This window comes from Neopelma chrysocephalum, unplaced genomic scaffold (assembly GCF_003984885.1).
Source record: "Neopelma chrysocephalum unplaced genomic scaffold, ASM398488v2 Primary Assembly neopelma1_96780, whole genome shotgun sequence".
Lineage (NCBI taxonomy): Eukaryota > Metazoa > Chordata > Aves > Passeriformes > Pipridae > Neopelma > Neopelma chrysocephalum.
The window spans coordinates 537,422-537,752 of record NW_020925424.1 but is presented as its reverse complement, the minus strand read 5'-3'; positions in this window follow the sequence as shown (position 1 = coordinate 537,752).

The following is a 331-nucleotide window of genomic DNA, read 5'->3' as shown; positions in this document are numbered from 1 at the left end:
AAAAAAAGGTAATTCACTGTTCGTTTAAATCATCTTTGGAACTAGCACTGCCTGCTGAGTGAGAAAGAAGATAAAGCGGTACAAACAAAACGTTTAAAGGACTTTAAATAAAACTCGATGTGCCCGAAAACATTAATACCCTGGCAGCGAACAGCGCCTGCTCCTCGGGGGCTGCAGATTTCAGGCAAACTCTTCCATCGCCGGCCGGCCCCCGCAGCACGGTCCCTGACCTCCCCCGGCTCTCCGCAGCCCCAGGAGCGCCGGGGCGCTGCCGGTGGGTCCCGCGGAGGGTGGGGAACCCCGCCCGGCACCGCCCCGCCGAGGGCCGCCC